Consider the following 18,418-nt stretch of genomic DNA (forward strand, 5'->3'; position numbering starts at 1 on the left):
TACTGCCCGACCACACTGCTCACCCATTTTGAGACTGTCAGAAATCACTACCCCTAAATCCTTCTCTTCTGAAGTTTTTGCTAACACAGAACTGCCAATGCAATACTCAGATTGAGGATTCCTTTTCCCCAAGTGCATTATTTTACATTTGGAAACATTAAACTGCAGTTTCCATTGCTTTGACCATTTATCTAGTAAAGCTAAATCATTTACCATATTACAGCCCCCTCCAGGAATATCAACCCTATTGCACACTTTAGAGTCATCCACAAATAGGCAAACCTTCCCTACCAAACCTTCCCCTATGTCACTCACAAACATATTAAAAAGAATAGGACCCAGAACAGACCCTTGTGGCACACCGCTTGTAACCTGTCTCTGCTCAGAATACTCGCCATTAACAATAACTCTGTACTAGAGTTTAGAAAAGTAGGAACAGAAATACAACTTTATTCATGTAATATTGTGTTTTTCAACCCTAGCAACTTTAAGATGTGTTGACTTCAACACCCAGAATTCAGAATAACAGAATCAGAATAGAGCTGGCAGGACCTTGGAGGTCTTCTAGTCCAGCTCCCTGCTCAAGCAGAAGGCTCTATACTTGTGATGGTGAACCTATGACATGCGTACCACAGGTGGAACATGGAGCCATATCTGAGGGCACGTGAGGTGTCAGCTCTAGCACACATGTTCACACTGGCCAGTTGATTTTTAGTCTTCTGAAGGGCAGAGGGAGGCCACTTTTGCCTTCTCCAGGCTTCAGGAGAGCCTCCTGAAGCCTGGGAAAGGCAAAAAACGGCATAACAGGACTACTGAAAATTCAGAAACCAACTTCCGGTAGGCCTATTGGGCCCATTTTTCACCATCCATAGGCTCCAGATGCTTCAGTGAGATCTGTGTGCATGTAAGAACATAAGAAGAGCCATGCTGAATCAGGCCAAAGCCCATCGAGTCCAGCATTCTTTGTCATACAGTGGCCCACCAATTGTCCATGGGGATCTTGAGCAGAAAGAGAAGGCAAAACCCTCCCTTTCCCTGGACCCTCAACAAATGGTTCTCAAGGGCACCCTGCCTGCCTCAACCAACCTAGAGGCGGCACATGGACATCCGTTTCAATAAGCACCAATGCACTTGGCATCCATGAATCTGTCTAATCCTGCCTTGAAGGTATCCAGGCTGACAGCTGTCACGAGCTCTTCTGGAAGTGAATTCCATCAACCAACGACCTTCTGGGTGAAGAAATATTTCCCTTTATTTGTCCTCGCTTTCTTACCTAAGAGCTTTAGGGAGTTCCCCCTCGTCCTAGTATTGTGTGATGGTGAAAAGAATTTTTCTCTATCCACTTTTTCTATCCCATGCATGATTTTATACACTTCGGTCAAGTTACCCCTTAAACACCGTCTTTCAAGACTGAAGAGACCAGGGCGTTGCAACTTGGTTTCATAAGGGAGGGTAGAAGCGGTGTGTGTGTGTATTTGTGTGTGTGTGTGTAAGCATGTGTGGGGGAAAAGGCATTTTATTAGGGACTCAGCTTTCCATCCTTCCAAGGTCAGTAAAATGAGGACCTAGTATACTGGGCGCAATATGTCGATTCTGCAAACTGCTTAGATAGGTCCATAAAGTACTGTGAAGTAATATATAAGTGTAAGTGCTCTTGCCCTTCCTTCCTCCCTCCCTCCCTCCTTCCCTCCCTTCTGCTTAGAATGCAGTATTGTCACTCATGCCCTCAACACCTCAAGGCTCAACTACTGTAACACTCTCTACATGGGGCTACCTTTGAAAAGTGTTTGGAAACTTCAGATCGTGCAGAATGCAGCTGCGAGAGCAATCATGGCCTTTCCCAAATATGCCCATGTTACACCAACACTCTGCAGTCTGCACTGATTGCCGATCAGTTTCTGGTCACAATTCAAAGTGTTGGTTATGACCTATAAAGCCCTTCATGGCACCGGACCAGATTATCTCAGGGACCGCCTTCTGCTGCACGAATCCCAGCGACCAGTTAGGTCCCACAGAGTGGGTCTTCTCCGGGTCCTGTCAACTAAACAATGTCACTTGGTGGGTTCCAGAGGAAGAGCCTTCTCTGTGGTGGCCCCGGCCCTCTGGAACCAACTCCCCCCAGAGATCAGAATTGCCGCCACCCTCCTTGCCTTTTGTAAGCTGCTTAAAACCCACCTCTGCCGCCAGGCATGGGGGAATTGAGATTCCCTTTCCCCCTAGGCTTTTACAATTTTATGCATGGTATGTCTGCATGTATGTTTGGTTTTTTATAATAATGGGTTTTTAACTGTTTTTAGTATTGGGTTATTGTTATATGCTGTTTCATGTTGCTGTTAGCCACCCCGAGTCTCTGGAGAGGGGCAGCTTACAAATCAAATCAAATCAAATCAAATCAAATCAAATCAAAAAATAAATAAATAAATAAATAAATAAATAAATAAATAAATAAATAAATAAATAAATAAATAAATAATTCAGCTCATTGCCAGCAGTTCGATCCTGACCAGCTCAATGTTAAGTCAGCCTTCCATCTTTCCAAGGTCAGTAAAATAAGGACTCAAAAGTGCTGGGGGCAATATGCCAACTCTGTAAACTACTTAGAGAGGTCTGTAAAGCACTGTGAAGCAGTATATCAGTCTAAGTGCTATTGCTATGATTGAGAAGTTGTGGCTTGTACAGGATAGGAAAGGGAGAACCGTCTTACAGCAACTCAAGATGAAGAAGAGATGACTTCACTCCCATTAAATATGCTCACAGAGAAGGGAAATGGAGCTTAAAACCCCTGTCTTGAATAGCAGCCAGGCATTTATTGGAAGCTCTTGTGTGGTTTAGAAGATATGCTGGTGCTATGTAGTATGAAAATATTGTCCTAAGGGTAAGCTATGTGTAATATAATTACTCAAAAATTGGAACATGTGGATTGCCTAAATCTAGTCCATCTGAATCACTGGCCTTTGCACACTGCACTTAGCCTGAATGTAGTTTATTGGCTCAATATGATGTGCAAAACCATAATTCAATGAGCTGCAGTTGGGTTCACACCATATTAAGTCACAGTTCATTTATCCAGGGTTTATTTCATCAAGTAGTTTAACTAGAGTTACAGTACACTTTTTTTTTTGTCTTGGCTGTTTTTTGCCATTGCCTGTTTTCTAGGGCCGAAGGAAAGTGACTGGCCCAAAGTCACCTAGCTGGCTCCATGTCCAAGGCAGGACTAGAATTCATGGCCTCCTGGTTTCTAGCCTGATTTCTTAACCATCAAACCGGACCCACTTTATATAGGACATATTGAATGATAAATGCAAAATGCATCGTGTTAGCTTCCTACACTGGGTTTATAACCAATGTTAGAATCCTAAATTGAAAACACAGTGTATGTGGCAGTGGTGGTTATTTAGCCAATAACCCAGACTTATTATTTACATATATTCAATAGTAGTTAGTAAATAGTCCATTTCATATATATACTAGTCAAGTAATCATATATAAACCATATACAATGGTACTGCTACTTAAGAACATTCCTAGATAAGAACCAGGTGTTCAAAAAAATTTTTTGCCTCTTCTCAAGAACCATTTTCTACTTAAGAACCCAAGACGGAAAAATTTCCTAGGAAATTTGAGAGCGGCACAAAGTTTCCTGCCATTCTCCCTTTAATCCCGACCATCTCGGACTTCTCTGGGCTGCCAGAGGAGCCTTTCGGTGGCACTTAAGGAGGCTTTGGCAGTCCAGAGCAAACAAAGCATTTCCCTTTCTCTGGGCACTCATTTTGCTCTGGGCAGTGACTGTCCTCCCCCAATTCTTCTTCTTCCTCCTCTTCCCACCCAAATTCCGAGCTTTTATTTCTTTCCTAATGGGTTTGCACGCATTATTTGCTTTTACATTGATTCCTATGGGAAAAATTGCTTCTACTTAGAAACTTTTCTACTTAAGAACCTGGTCACGGAACGAATTAAGTTCTTAAGTAGAGGTACCACTGCATCAGAATGTACAGCTAACCAATAATATTCATATATTATATTATATATCGGCTATCAATAAAATTAACTGCCTTGGAAATGGCCCTGGGTTGGGCCGAGAGGCAAATAAGGAGCTGTGATGTTCTTTCAATACACCAGGGTGATTCGACACAAAAATATGTAACTCTGGTGCAGAGCTGAAGGGATTGGATACTGTAGCCTAGAGCAGTGTTTTTCAAAAAGTGTGCCGTGGCACACTAGTGTGCCGCGAGACATGGTCAGGTGTGCCGCGAAGCTCAGAGAGAGAAAGAAAGGAAGAGAGAAAGAAAGGAAGAGACAGAGAGAGAAAGCAAGCAAGAGAGAAAGCGAGAGAGAAAGAACAAGAGAAAGAGAACAAGAAAAAGAAAGCAAGAGAGAGAGAGAAAGAGAAAGAAAGCAAGAGAGAGAGAGAGAGAGAAAGAGGGAGGGAAGGAGAGAGAGAGAAAGTCATACAGGGAGGTAGGGAGGGAGAGAGAAAGAGAGCAAAAAAGTGGAAGGAAGAGAAAGAAAGGGATGGAGAGAGAGAGAGAGAGAAAGAGGAAGGGAGAGAAAGAGGGAGGGACAGAGAAATAGAGCGAAAGGGAAGAAGGGAGAGAGAGATTTTTTTTTGTCCAAACTTTTTTTAGTCCCCCCCCCTTGCTCAATGTGCCCCAGGGTTTTGTAAATGTAAAAAATGTTCCGCGGCTCAAAAAAGGTTGAAAATCACTGGCCTAGACTCTAGAGGATAATTCTCTGCCTTACAAGGCAAAGGTTGCAGGTTCAAGTCCGAGTGGGTATGGCTAGCTGATGAGGCCAGAATAAGGCTGAAATAGATCTATCCTAGTCTCCCTTAATTTTCAAATTCAGCAAAAAAACATGTGACATATATCTCACATGTTTTTTGCTGTATATTTATATATATAATACAGTGATACCTCATCTTACAAACGCCTCGTCATACAAACTTTTCGAGATACAAACCCGGGGTTTAAGATTTTTTTGCCTCTTCTTACAAACTATTTTCACCTTACAAACCCACCGCCGCCACTGGGATGCCCCGCCTCCGGACTTCCGTTGCCAGCGAAGCACCCGTTTTCGCGCTGCTGGGATTACCCTGAGGCTCCCCTCCATGGGAAATCCCACCTCCGGACTTCTGTGTTTTTGTGATGCTGCAGGGGAATCCCAGCAGGGGAATCGCAGCAGCGCAAAAACGGGCGAAATCGCAGCATCGCAAAAACACTGAAGTCCTCGAAACTCCACCTCCGGACCTCTGTGTTTTTGCGATGCTGCGATTACACTGAGGCTCTCCTCGCTGGGAAACCCCACCTCCGGACTTCCCTTGCCAGCGAAGCACCCGTATTTGCGCTGCTGGGATTCCATTGCTGGGATTCCCTTGCAGCATCACAAAAATACGGAAATCCGGAGGTGGGATTTCCCATGGAGGGGAGCCTCAGGGGATTCCCAGCAGTGCAAAAATGGGCGCTTCGGCTGACAAAAGGGGTGAATTTTGGGCTTGCACGCATTAATCGCTTTTCCATTGATTCCTATGGGAAACATAGTTTCGTCTTACAAACTTTTCACCTTAAGAACCTCGTCCCGGAACCAATTAAGTTTGTAAGACAAGGTATCACTGTACTACAATATTTGTCTCCTGCAGAACACACTGTTCTATATAATATCATATTACTTACATGCATAATACATAGACCAACATTTAGCACATTGTAAGTCTATAGAATAGTCACACAGACAAAACTAACAGAGAGTGAGATCAGGGAGTTAGGGTACTAGCAAGAGCAATAGAGCAAAAGCAAGCATTAGCAACAATAACAGCAATACTGTAATAGAAACACATCTGACTCCCTTTTATAGCTAATTCCAGCACTAGCTCTTAAAGCAACATTATGCTAATTCCTCCAAACATACATTGCTGGTTAGTTCATATACTGACAAACCCAACCAGTGAGGTACGTTGTACTAACACCATGGCTTTCTACAACTCTGAAGGCCTAAGAACAGCAACAACATCAAATATATTTTGGCCAAATGAGAAGCTGCAATCTCTGCCTAGGGGAAAGAAGAGGGTTGAAAAGATTTTTCTATCAGATGTCAAGGGATTATTTTTTTTAAAAAAAAGAATCCAGAACCAAAATGTTACATTCCCCCCCCCCCCCAAACATCAAACATCTTTAAGAATCAGTATGTGCTGGGTCTCCGAGGCTCTCATGCCATTTATTAAGGAAGTACAGATCTGCTCAAAGACATTTGCAGATCCAATCTTAGTATCGTGGTTTCAAGGAAGAGGGGAAAAAAGATGCCCTTTAAACAGAGGAGGAAGTGACACCTTATTTCTTCAAGAAGGTATGCTGCAGAAATATAAAATATAGATATAGCCAGGGGTGGGCAGCAAGCAGGATGGGGTGGAACGCAGTTCCACCGGCAGAAATGAAGCTGTGTGCCCAGCTCCAGCTGACTACCCCCTCCCTCCCATCCTCTTCCTCCTCCTCGGAAAGTGTTCTGTCTGGGTCACTCCAGAAGCCAAGACCAACCCAAAAAGAGAAGCCAGACACACTGGTAAAAGGCAAAGGCAGTTTTATAAAAGTCAAGAAAAGCACAGGTAACAGACAATGTCCTTACAAACAGGAAAATGCTGTATCTTCAGATATATCCACGAAGGCAAAAGTCCATGCAGCAATACAGAATTCTTGCTGCCAAGCCGAGGCTGTAGATAGCAAACCTACACCTCCCACGGGTCTTCCAAAGCTGCTGGGCCACAAGCCAGGAACAGAGACGCCGAGAAACAAGACAGGATAACGCCACTCCAAACTGATAACACTCCACATGGCTTCAAGGGCTTGCCTGCCTTTTAAACCCTGCTAAGGAGGACCACACCCAAACCCAGCTGTTCCTAATTCAGTGCTGATAATACTTCTTTAATTGCTCCTTTCTTTGATCTGACCATCTCTGACGCATGTCAATGATGGCTTGAGCTTCATCACCTAATGACTCCAAACTACTGGCTGGGGAGAGCCCCTCCTCCCCCCCCCCCGGGGCTCTCATGCTGTTCTCCTTCATCCCATTCTTGATTTTCCTCTCCCCCGTCCGACTGTTCAGCCCCCTCCTCTTCGCTGTCATCCTCCTCCGGGCATGGAGCCAGCAGAGACACAGCCGGTCCCTGAGCAGCCTCAGGCTGAACCACAACAGAAAGCGGCAGGAATTGCAGGGGGCCCATTTCCTCCTCCCTCTTTTCTCAACAGCTGATTGACACCCGTTCGCCTAGCTCCCCAGCCTGAGGCAGGGGGGCAACCCAGGAAGGAGAGCGCGGGAAACGCGAAGCAAATTGTCGCCCTAGCGAGCAACACTGGTGAGGTTGTAAGTCGAGGACTTAACAGTTCACTTGAACGATGATGATCGTTCAAGCCACTCCCGCCTGGTCACATGGCCGGCAAGCCACTCCTACCTGGTCACATGACCACGAAGCCACGCCCACAAAGTCAGCCACATCCACAGTGTGGCAGTAAAAATTTTGGCTGCCCATTACTGGGTATAACAATATAAAAGGGAAGTAAAATGTTTCCTCAAATAAATGCAACTCCAGGGATATCAAAGAAAGAATCTTTATATATATCAATGATATCAGTGATGATGAACGTTTTTTCCCCTTGGGCGCCGAAAGCGGACATGTGTACGCTATCGCACTCAGGTGTGCCCACACCCATAATTCTATGCCCCCCATGTGCCCCCCACAGGCATGTGTGACCAGGAGCAGATTCTAATCCCCACTGCTACCTATGCACGGTGCGCACAGCTTCACTTTTCCTCCATGTGCATGCATGCATCCGAGCATGTTTTTGCTTTTGCGCATGCACAGGAAGCAAAATCTTGCAAGAGGATATTTGCGCAAGAGATTTCAGCTATTTTGTTTCTGCGCATGCACAGAAGCAAAAACAAGCTGGGACATGTGCACGTGGACACAGATGCCAAGCTGCACGTACAGCGCAACTTTCACTACTGGTGCAGCATCCATATCTGTACCTGTAGCAACCCAATATTGTGTGACACTCCCCACACTGCCCAGCCACTGGTGCATGCATGCAAGACTCCCCTGCTCTCCCGTTTCCCGACTCCTGGTGGATCCAGTAGGCCTGGGGGGAGGGTTTGGGGGGGGGTACACACTTTTTATTATTTTTCACACCTTACCGAGATTCCAATTTACATACCTCAAATTAAAATATAATACAATACAATATCAAATGCCAAAGTCAAATTATTCAAATTTTTCTAATTATTTATCCAATTATTTCTGGTATATATCCTTCATCCTGTGCTACCTCCTTTCCAAATGCTATCATCCGGATTTTAGACAATGTTCTTCGCTTTCATTTATATTTCAAGTGCTATAATTATCTAAATTTCTCTTGGCTATTTGCTGTTTTTCTTAACTGTGCCATCGTGCTTCAATCCCTTTCTAGCGTTCTTAGAAAACACATTCCTACTTTCACTTGAAAAATGAAATGAAGGCCTGTATTTTGCCCTCCCCAGGCTCCAGAGGCTTTCCTGGAGCCTGGGTAGCGAGAAAATGGCCTTCTCCCCCTTCCAGAGGCCCCACGGAGGCTGAAAATAGCCTATTTCCTGACTTACAGTAGGCCTAGTAGGCCCGATTTTCACCCTCCTCAGGCTTCATTCTCCATTTCCTCTGTAGGCCGGAAATACCCTCCCAGAGCCTCCGCACAAGCCAAAGATCAGCTGGCCGGTGCACTAATTTAATTTAATTTAATTTAATTTAATTTAATTTAATTTAATTTAATTTAATTTAATTTAATTTAATTTAATTTAATTTAATTTAATTTAATTTAATTTAATTTAATTTAATTAATTTAATTTAATTAATTTAATTTAATTTAATTTAATTTAATTTAATTTAATTTAATTTAATTTAATTTAATTTAATTTAATTTAATTTAATTTAATTTAATTTAATTTAATTTAATTTAATTTAATTTAATTTAATTTAATTTAATTTAATTTAATTTAATTTAATTTAATTTTTTATTTATTGTTTTATTTTATTTTATTTTATTATTTATTTTATTTTATTTTATTTATTTATTTTGTCCAATACATAATACACATTGAAGAGAATAGATATAAGTAAAGAAAAGAATAGAAGAAAAGATATAAAAGTATAGGTGAACAAATTTGAAAGGAAGAAAAGATAAATGAGATAAGGAGAGACAATTGGACAAGGGACGGAAGGCACACTGGTGCACTTATGCATGCCTCTTACTGACCTCTAAGGAACCTGGAGAGGTCAATCGTGGATAGTCTAAGGGAAAAATGTTGGGGGTTAGGGGTTGACACTACTGAGTCAGGTAATGAGTTCCACGCTTCGACAACTCGGTTGCTGAAGTCATAGTTTTTACAGTCAAGTTTGGAGCGGTTAATATTAAGTTTGAATCTGTTGCATGCTCTTGTGTTGTTGTGATTGAAGCTGAAGTAGTCATTGACAGGTAGAACGTTGCAGCATATGATCTTGTGGGCAATACTTAGATTGTGTTTTAGGCGACGTAGTTCTAAGCTTTCTAGACCTAGGATTGATAGTCTGCTTTCGTAGGGTATTCTGTTTCGAGTGGAAGAGTGAAGGGCTCTTCTGGTGAAGTATCTTTGGACATTTTCAAGGGTGTTGATGTCCGAGATGTGGTATGGGTTCCAGACAGATGAACTGTATTCAAGGATGGGTCTGGCAAAAGTTTCGTAGGCTCTGGTGAGTAGTGTGAGATTGCCAGAGCAGAAGCTGCGTAGGATCAGGTTAACAACTCTAGAAGCCTTTTGGGCGATATTGTTGCAGTGGGCTTTGGCACTCGAGTTTACTATTTATTAATTTAATTTATATGCTGCCCATCTCCCTCTGTTAATGCAATTTAGGATTGCCTTGGCTTTTTTTGGCCTCCACTACTGGCTCATATTTAACTTGGTTGTCCATTAAGACTCCAAGATCCTGCTCACAGTTCCTGCTATTAAGCCTGGTTTCACCCAAATCTATACATTTGTAGTAAAACACATTCCCTGAAACTGTAGGCCATTGACACTACATTTTTCAACCACGAACAAGACCTCAGTTGCCAAAAAGCTCTTGAGAAACGCAACGGGTAAAAGTACTGCAGAGTTGGATGTAATCAATGTTCAGTTCCTTTTAGGACTTGTCATAAGAAGAGAAGATTTAGTATCATGGGTTAGCTGGCATTCACTCTTCTCTCTAAAAATATCAAACCTGCAGGCCTATTTATCCACGTCTTCAGCACAGCCAAGGGCTTTTCTCACCTTCGTGTCCGTTTCCTTCCTCCCATCCTCATGACATCTCAATGAGCAAGATACTTGTAGAAAAGGGTTGCCTTGGCAGTAGGTGGGTGAAACATAGAAACATAGAAACATAGAAGACTGACGGTAGAAAAAGACCTCATGGTCCATCTAGTCTGCCCTTATACTATTTCCTGTGTTTTATCTTAGGATGGATATATGTTTATACCAGGCATATTTAAATTCAGTTACTGTGGATTTACCAACCACGTCTGCTGGAAGTTTGTTCCAAGGATCTACTACTCTTTCAGTGAAATAATATTTTCTCACATTGCTTTTGATCTTTCCCCCAACTAACTTCAGATTGTGTCCCCTTGTTCTTGTGTTCACTTTCCTATTAAAAACACTTCCCTCCTGAACCTTATTTAACCCTTTAACATATTTAAATGTTTCTATCATGTCCCCCCTTTTCCTTCTGTCCTCCAGACTATACAGATTGAGTTCATGAAGTCTTTCCTGATACGTTTTATGCTTAAGACCTTCCACCATTCTTGTAGCCCGTCTTTGGACCCGTTCAATTTTGTCAATATCTTTTTGTAGGTGAGGTCTCCAGAACTGAACACAGTATTCCAAATGTGGTCTCACCAGCACTCTATAAACCTCCAAGTGCTTCAATGGACCTCTAAAACAGTGGTGGTGAACCTATGGCTGGGAACATATATACTCACAGAAAGATTAAGAGGGAGAAAATGAAGTAGAGAAGGAAGGGAAGAGGAGGAGAGGAGGGGAGTAAGAAAGTGGGGTTTGAGTAGTAATTACAGTGATCCCCCGGGTATCGCGATCCCGATCATTGTGAACGGGCTAAATCGCGATTTTTCAACCCAGAAGTCAAAACACCATCTGCGCATGCGCGTCCTTTTTTTATGGCCACCCATGCGTAGATGGCACCGGGCAGATCAGCTGCTGGGCGGCTTCCCTGGGTCTTCCCCCTCTTGCTGGCGGGAGGGCGAGCGGCGGGCATCAGCGAGGAGTTTCCCCACCGCCCACGCAAACTCCTTGCTGCTGCTCGCCCGCCCTTCGCCTGCCCACGCCGTTCGCTCGCGCCGCGAATTGGCTTCAGGACTCAGCTGGGAAGCGGCGCGAGCGAGCGAACGGCTTGTCCGCCGCCTGCCTGCCCGTGCACCCGCCCTTCGCCCGCCCACGCCGTTCGCTCCCCCTCTTGCTGGCGGGAGGGCGAGAAGCCCCCCCAGCACCCGCTCGCCCGCCCTTCGCCGCTCGCCCGCCCTTCGCCCAGCCACCCGCCGTTCGCTCGCTGCTCGCCCGGCCACCCGGGTTCGGGGGGGTGCTGGCAAGCCCCCCATGCCGGCAGCGACATTTTAAAACAGCCACGCGGCTTCCCAATGAGTCCCGAAGACAAACGCAGAAGTTTGCCTTTGACGTTTGTCTTCGGGACTCAGTTGGGAAGCCGCACAGCTGTTTTAAAACGTCGCCGCCGGCATGGGGGGCTTCCTAGCAGCCCCCCAAACCCAGGTTGGGGGTCCGGGGGGTGCTGGCAAGCCCCCCATGCCGGCGGCGACGTTTTAAAACAGCCGCGCGGCCCCCAATCTTCGGCTCCTCGCTAGCGCTGCGGAAGTAAAAACACCATCTGCGCATGCGCAGATGGTGTTTTTACTTCCACAGCGCTACTTCGCGAAAACCCGATCATTGCTAGGGGTCCTGGAACGGAACCCTCGCAATGATCGGGGGATCACTGTAATGCTAAATCCTGCGAGACAACTGGCTGCTGTGATACAATTGTATAACAACAACAACAGAGGTGGTCTTGTAGTCCAACTCTATCTATCTATCTATCTATCTATCTATCTATCTATCTATCTATCTATCATCTATCTATCATCTATCATCTATCTATCATCTATCTATCTATCTATCATCTATCTATCTATCTATCTATCTATCATCTATCATCTATCTATCTATCTATCTATCATCTATCTATCTATCTATCTATCTATCTATCTATCTATCTACCTATCATCTATCTATCTATCTATCTCTATCTTTCTATCTATCTATCTATCTATCTATCTATCTATCTATCTATCTATCTATCTATCTATCTATCTATCTATCTATCTATATCTTTCTATCATCCACCGATCCATTGTCCATCTAATTTCTATGCCACCCATCTCCACCACAAGGTGAATCCAGGCAGCTTACAAATTATAAACACAGATGAAAAATCATTAAAACATTAAAACAAACCAAAATTAAAATATTATTTAAAACTGTGCTTAAGCCCACCGATGTCTGCAGCTTAAGTAGCCTCCTCCTTCACTAAAAGCTTTTTAATACCTAGGAGCCTTACAACCGTGTCCTACAAAGCTCAACACAAATATTACATTGGGTACAGCATCAATCATTCAATTCCAGTTATTGGAACAATTGCTCAGCTGCTTACCTCTGGCATCTCTCTGAGTGGAACACCAGGCAGGAGACGCGAAGCTGGAACAGCAAGAAAGAAGCAGATGGATTTGTTGACTGCCGACATAAGCAAAGTCTTTGGGCAGAGAAGACTTCAAACTTGGAGGGTAATTGAGGGCTAAAATGTCCAGCAGTCACCAAGGTAGGCCTAGCCAGGCACAAAGTCCATAATTACTGAGACGTCTTGCTCTCAGGAACTCATCCAATCCAAAGTGCTACACTGAATACCTCGGATTTCAGTATTGAAAGAGAAAGGTCGTTATTTTTCATCAATTAACATCTGATGGCAAGAACCAGCTCTCAAGCTGTTTCCCATTACTCCTGGTTAGTTCATGTCTTCTTTGGCTTTTCCACACTGGAGTAAGTTACAGCTGCTTTAGATCAGAAGGAACCTGAAAGCAGGGGTGAAATACAGCAGGTTCTGGAGAACCGGTAGCGGGAATTTTGAGTGGTTCCAAATGTGTTTTTTTTTCAGGGAGCAACTGGACTTCCTTGTTGTTTTAGAACCAGCTCTGACAGGATAGTGGGCAAAGGAAGGGTTTATATTCATTGCAGATAGCTGGTAACGGCATACAAATCTAATAAATAAATGAATGAATGAATGAATGAATGAATGAATGAATGAACAAACAAACTTTCTGCAAGGAATATAAACTCTGATAGAAACATAGAAACATAGAAGTGTGACGGCAGAAAAAGACCTCATGGTCCATCTAGTCTGCCCTTATACTATTTTCTGTATTTTATCTTAGGATGGATATATGTTTATCCCAGGCATGTTTAAATTCAGTTACTGTGGATTTACCAACCACATCTGCTGGAAGTTTGTTCCAAGGATCTACTACTCTTTCAGTAAAATAATATTTTCTCATGTTGCTTTTGATCTTTCCCCCAACTAAGTTCAGATTGTGTCCCCTTGTTCTTGTGTTCACTTTCCTATTAAAAACACTTCCCTCCTGGACCTTATTTAACCCTTTAACATATTTAGATGTTTTGATCATGTCCCCCCTTTTCCTTCTGTCCTCCAGGCTATACAGATTGAATTCATTAAGTCTTTCCTGATACGTTTTATGCTTAAGACCTTCCACCATTCTTGTAGCCCGTCTTTGGACCCGTTCAATTTTGTCAATATCTTTTTGTAGGTGAGGTCTCCAGAACTGAACACAGTATTCCAAATGTGGTCTCACCAGCACTCTATATAAGGGGATCACAATCTCCCTCTTCCTGCTTGTTATATCTCTAGCTATGCAGCCAAGCATCCTATTTGCTTTCCCTACCGCCTGACTGCACTGTTCACCCATTTTGAGACTGTCAGAAATCACTACCCCTAAATCCTTTTCTTCTGAAGTTTTTGCTAACACAGAACTGCCAATACAATACTCAGATTGAGGATTCCTTTTCTCCAAGTGCATTATTTTACATTTGGAAACATTAAACTGCAGTTTCCATTGCTTTGACCATTTGTCTAATAAAGCTAAATCATTTACCATAAGTGCACTCTAGTGCACTTATATTCAAAAGCAATATCTTTGGTTGCATAAATTACAAGTTATTTTTAATTTTTAATTTATAAAACCAAAGGCACTCCTGTGTGTAATACGTTTTATGCTTAAGACCTTCCACCATTCTTGTAGCCCGTCTTTGGACCCGTTCAATTTTGTCAATATCATTTTGTAGGTGAGGTCTCCAGAACTGAACACAGTATTCCAAATGTGGTCTCACCAGCACTCTATAAACCTCCAAGTGCTTCAATGGACCTCTAAAACAGTGGTGGTGAACCTATGGCATCATGTCACGGGTGGCAGGTGGAGCTATATTGGAGGGCACACGAGATATTACCCTATGTCAGCTCCAACATGCATGTGTGTGCTGGCCAGTTGGTTTTCGGCCTCGGAGAAGGCTGTTTCACCCTCTGGAGACTTTAGGGAAGCTTTCCTGAATCTCTGGAGTATGGGTTTTTTAAAAAAATTATTATTTTTTACTGATTTTAAAATATAGAATATAAAACACACACACAACATACAACAAGTGCTCACTAATTGATGCCCACCACCAGACAAACATTCACACCCCACCACCAAATTGGGGGTGTTTCTTATATTACCATTTTAACTCAAGAGCAAAATATCTATTTACATATTATAAAGTGATTCCAATTTATTCCTTGTAGTTTGTTCTCGGATTTTACTTGCCATATATCGTCTTACCTTGTCCCATCGTCCCATCGGTTATCGCAAATCAGTTTCATTAACCAAATTCATCCTTTAGTCCAGTGTTTTCCAACCTTGCCAACTTGAAGATATTTGGACTTCAACTCCCAGAATTCCCCAGCCAGCGAATGCTGGCTGGGGAATTCTGGGAGTTGAAGTCCAAATATCTTCAAGTGGCCAAGGTTGGGAAACACTGCTTTAGTCCATAATCTCAAATTGAATATGGTCCATCATGTACCAGTACCAATTTTGTACTGTCCAGAATGCTGGCGGGGGAATTCTGGGAGTTGAAGTCCAGATATCTTCAAGTGACCAAGGTTGGGAAACGCTGATTTAACTAGCCCACTTTACTAGCTTTGCAAGAACAAGAAACTTAACCGCACTACTTGCGTTTGCAGAACATGCTAAAATGGAGTGGGTTTCTTTGTACAAACTCATGATTAGGTCAATTTAGCAAACCACGGTTCATTTAGCCATGGATTAGTGTGTTACGCAAGCGTAGCCACAAATTCCCTTCCAGGAACAGTAGTTCAGGGGAAACAATGTCATCCTCGGTCTCTGTGAATCCCACCTACTAATCTTATGCTTGGCTGGTTTGCAAAGTCAGGAGGCTCTATTTTCTGTCTTGAAGCACATCAAACGTGCAGGCATCTAATGTCAGAGCAGGCTTCCAATCTTTGAGGGGTTGTAAGAAAGAAGAGGGAATCAACTTATTCTCCAAAGCACCTGAGAACAAGAGAAGAAGTAACAGATAGACGCTTAACAAAAAAAGCCCAATCTACAATTAAGGAGAAATTTGCTGACAGTGAGAACAATGAACCAGTGGAACAACCTGCCTCCAGAGGTTGTGAATGCTCAATCACTGGAGGTTTTTAAGAAGAGATTGGACAAGAATGGTATAGAGCCATGATAGAATAGAATAGAATTCTTTATTGGCCAAGTGTGTTTGGACACACAAGGAATTTGTCTTGGTGCATATGCTCACAGTGTACATAAAAGAAAGATACATTTATTTATTTATTTATTTATTATTTATTAGATTTGTAAGCCGCCCCTCTCCGAAGACTCGGGCCGGCTCACAGCAAGAGAACAATACAAATCCAATAGTTAAAAAGAATTTAAAGTCCTTAATATAAAAAACAATCAAACGTCTCATACAAACTGTTCTGTCGGGCTCTCTGGTAGAATCCTCCCAAAAATTCACAGGTACAAATTTCAGACACACACACGTTTGAAAATTCAAAACAATGTTCTTTGTAATGAAAATTCACTTAAACCAAGACCTCTTTTGGTATAGCAAAGAGCACTCCTTTCCAAAGAAACTGGTAATTGGTACAAGTCCCTTATCAGTTCTGTGATACTTAGCTTGCAGCTGTGAGGCAATTCACAGTCCTTCTTCTTTCACAAAGTGAAACACACTTTGCTCTGGTTTAGTTTCAAAGTGGGAGAAAATCAGCACACAAAAAGTCAAAGTCAGTAAAGCAGTCACGAAACACAAGGATCAGATAATCCTCCACAATGGCCAAACCCACAGGCTGCTATTTATAGCAGCCTCACTAATTACCACAGCCCCACCCAACCACAGGTAGCCTCATTTTCTTTGATAATAATCTCTCAGTTGTTGCTGCCTATGCATCGCTCTCTGCATGCGTGGCTGTATCATTACGTCTTGTTCTGAATCCAAGGAGGAGCTAGATAATTGATCTCCTTCTGAGCTGTCTGCCACACTCTCCTCCTCCCTGTCACTCATGTCTTCTTGGTCAGAGGAGCCTTCATCAGCAGATTCCACCGGGGGCAAAACAGGCCTGCAGCATGTGGATGTCTCCCCCACATCCACAGTCCTTGGGGCAGGAGCTGGGCCAGAACTAACCACAACACAAACCATACGTAAAGCGGGAACGGCCCAGGGGAATCAATTTCCCCATGCCTGATGGCAGAGGTGGGTTTTAAGGAGTTTGCGAAAGGCAAGGAGGGTGGGGGCAATCCTAATCTCTGGGGGGAGTTGGTTCCAGAGGGTTGGGGCCACCACAGAGAAGGCTCTTCCCCTGGGTCCGCCAGATGACAATAATGAGGTACAACAGTTAATGGTTGTCACAGGGGACAAATAAGCAATCAGGAAACAACCAATATGAATAAAAATCATAAGGATACAAGCAACAAGTCATAGTCATACAGTGGTAAGTACGGGGAAATGGGTGATAGGAATGATGAGAAAAAACATGTGGGGGAAGCCAAATCTCATGCCAGGACTCTCACAGGTGTGTGATTTCACCAATTTTGGGCATTTTTTTGCTTCCAGGCATGCATAGAAGCAAATAAATTGCCATAATGTCTTGCACATGAGCATCTTCATGCGAGAATTGGCCTCCTCCACATGCGCAGAAGCCAAATCTCATGCCAACACATGTGTGCCTGCCATGAGTGGGCAGTAGGCAGGATGGGGTGGAACGCAGTTCCACCGGCAGAAATAAAGATGAGTGCACAGCTCCAACTGATCGGTGGCTGTCACTGCCTGGATTATTGGTGTCGGCTCAGCTATCCTTTTTTTCCCTGCTGCTGTTGCTGCGTCTGCGCTCCTTGCTTTTTTCTTCTTTCCTCCTTCCTGGCTTCGGACGAGCTTCTCTCCCTCCTGCCCAGCTCCCCTCCAGCCTCACGCGGCCACCTCCCACCTGAGGTGCAAGCAGAAGGTGTGGGTGGAAGCGGCACTGGCAGTATTTATGCTTCTGGCAGTACCCGTTCGCCTAGCTACCCAGCCTGAGGCAGGGGGGCGACCCAGGAAGGAGAGAGTGGGAAACACACAGCAAATTGTCCCCCCAGCGAGCGACACTGGTAAGGTTGTAAGTCGAGGACTTAACAGTTCACTTGTAAAATGATGATCGTTCAAGCCATTCCCACCTGGTCACTGTTGCGGTTCAGCCTGAGGCTGCTCAGGGACCAGCTGTGTCTCTGCTGGCTCCATGCCCGGAGGAGGATGACAGCGAAGAGGAGGGGGCTGAACAGTCGGACGGGGGAGAGGAAAATCAGGAATGGGATGAAGGAAAACAGCATGAGAGCCCCAGGGGGGGGGCTCTCCCCAGCCAGTAGTTTGGAGTCATTAGGTGATGAAGCTCAAGCTGTCATTGACATGCGACAGAGACGGTCAGATCAAAGAAAGGAGCAATTAAAGAAGTATTATCAGCACTGAATTAGGAACAGCTGGGTTTGGGTGTGGTCCTCCTTAGCAGGGTTTAAAAGGCAGGCAAGCCCTTGAAGCCATGTGGAGTGTTATCAGTTTGGAGTTGCGTTATCCTGTCTTGTTTCTCGGCGTCTCTGTTCCTGGCTTGTGGCCCAGCAGCTTTGGAAGACCCGTGGGAGGTGTAGGCCTGCTATCTACAGCCTTGGCTTGGCAGCAAGAATTCTGTATTGCTGTATGGACTTTGCCTTCGTGGATATATCTGAAGATACAG

Source organism: Erythrolamprus reginae, chromosome 8, assembly GCF_031021105.1.
Source record: "Erythrolamprus reginae isolate rEryReg1 chromosome 8, rEryReg1.hap1, whole genome shotgun sequence".
NCBI lineage: Eukaryota > Metazoa > Chordata > Lepidosauria > Squamata > Dipsadidae > Erythrolamprus > Erythrolamprus reginae.